Consider the following 2,346-nt stretch of genomic DNA (forward strand, 5'->3'; position numbering starts at 1 on the left):
ATTGCTCACAGCAGCATCCCACTCTCCTTTAAAGCCAGCAGATATTCTTTTACAGAAACAGACACGTAAATACATTTTTAATTTTTATATTTTCAAGTGGGCAAAAAAGCCATTTTTCTCACCTACTCACACTTTTTTTTCTCCCCTTCCTTCTCCTGTTCCCATTTTTCCAAATAGCAAATTAAAAATGGGAGAGAAAATGCCTGGGAGGATATGGAAAACAGAAAACCAAAAAAAGAAATCTAGAATGTTTTTTTTTTCAAAAGCTAAATCAAAATGAAAAGTTCAGTATGAATGGAATCAAAATAAAAATTGGGCAGGAAAAGCAATGAAATGAACATTATCATTTTGTTTCATCTAAAAAAAAATCCCTGTGAAAAAAATTTGAATAAAAAATATCAGTTTTTTTCCCTTGAAAGATGTTGCTGGAAATAACATCTTTTTCAAGCAGCTCTAGAGATTTTCCAAAATTTTAATCGTGGGTGAGCAAATCATGCCTCTTCACCCCCAAGCTACCAATGCAGATCCCCAGTCAGTACTTTCCCCAGGAGTTGAAATTAGATCAAATTAGATCAAATTTACAGGGTTGGCTGGACTACATTGACTACACAGTATGTAACTAATTGACTACTGCAGGTGGGATGGGAGAGTTCGGGGTGTGTGAGTAGAGAAATCTCTGGCTCTTAGGGTCTGCTGAAGCCCATTGAAACCCAATGTCTTTCTTAGGGTACAGTTAAGAAGGAGTCAATATCAGTAATTTAAAGGTGGAAAAATTACAAGAAACTTTTATTAATTATTATTGTCATTCAGTTTCCAGGTATATTTTAAGGACACCAAATGGAGCAGGAGAATATCACCACCACAGTAACAGATTTTGTCCTCGTGGGCCTCACCCAAAGTCCTGAGCTGCAGCGATTCCTCTTCATTGTCTTCTCCATAGTCTACCTGACAACCTGGCTCGGAAACTTCACCATCATCATCACCGTGATAACCGACCGCCAGCTCCACACCCCTATGTACTTCCTGCTGGCCAACCTGGCTTTCATAGATATTAGTGACTCTACAGTCAGTATGCCAAAGATGCTCTTGGGTCTCCTCTCCCAGCGCAAAACCATCTCCTTCAATGAATGCATCCTCCAGATGTTCTTCCACTTCATTGCCGGTGCTATGGTATTTTTACTTGCAGTGCTGGCCGCTGATAGGTACGTGGCTATCCATAAACCATGGCAATATTTGACTATGATGAACTGGGGTGTGTGCATGGGGCTAGTGGCAGGCACATGGCTGGGTGAATTGGCTCACTCTGCTATTCAAATTGGAATGGTCCTCCAGCTACCATTCTGTGGGCCGAACATCCTGGGCAATTGCTACTGCGATGTCCCACAAATCGTGAAACTGGCCTGCACTGACACCTGCCTGTTTGAGCTGCTGATGGTCTCCCACAATGGAGTGATTGTCATACTTATCTTCATTCTCCTGCTCATTTCATACACCATCATCTTAGTCAAGATCAGGACACACCTTACGGAAGGGAAGCGCAAGGCTCTGTGCACCTGCAGAACCCAGATCATGGTAGTGTGTTTAATATTTGTGCCCTGCATCTTCATCTATGCCTGGCCCTTCTGGAAATTCCCTATCGACAAGGTGGTCTCAGTCCTTTACACTATAATCGCACCCGATGCTGAACCCAATGATCTACATGCTGCGGAATGCCGAGATGAAGAAGGCTATCAGGAGACTGATGAGCAGAATGGTCTTCTCAGGGAGGAAAATAAAGACATAATTTTTAAAAATTATGATTTCCCAAATTATTTTTTCAATTTTGTTATTAACATGGTACATGAACTTGTCATACAGTGTTAACAACTCTCAGTAGGCATCTGTGTTTGTTCCCTTTATAGGACCCATTGTGTTGGGTCAAGCTGTGATAATTTTCTATGGGTTTATTTTGTTCAAATTCTAAAAAATATTATACATTAGAAAATGTGGATGACCCTGTGATAGGTCTGGCTTCCCTTTTTTTTATTGGAAGGATTGTTGGGAAGCAGGGTCTGCTACAAAGCTAGTCTCCAGGCAACCCAATGAGCACAAGAGGGGTGCCTAATCAGAGGCACCACCTATTTGGTGTCAAGAGTGATCAGACTGGCTTTTAAGCCCAGCAGCCGCAGCAGTTCCACAGCTGCTCAAAGTGTTCACCAGTGGCTGGGAGAGTACCTGTGCTTTCTTGTTCCCAGCTGTTTCAGCCCTAGTCCTGCCTTGGGTCCTGCCTTCCCACACTCCAGTTTACGTGGTCCTGAGCTGTGCCTGCGATTCTTGACTTCTGACTTTGGCTCTGAGCCTTGGCTC

At 42.6% G+C, this 2,346-nt stretch overlaps 1 pseudogene; it reads left to right on the plus strand.

The window, feature by feature from the left end:
• Positions 1–837: 837 nt before the first annotated feature.
• Positions 838–1,783, plus strand: LOC115642804 (annotated as a pseudogene).
• Positions 1,784–2,346: the final 563 nt, after the last annotated feature.

The sequence above is a fragment of the Gopherus evgoodei genome, unplaced genomic scaffold (genome assembly GCF_007399415.2).
Source record: "Gopherus evgoodei ecotype Sinaloan lineage unplaced genomic scaffold, rGopEvg1_v1.p scaffold_45_arrow_ctg1, whole genome shotgun sequence".
In the NCBI taxonomy this organism is placed as follows: Eukaryota; Metazoa; Chordata; order Testudines; family Testudinidae; genus Gopherus; species Gopherus evgoodei.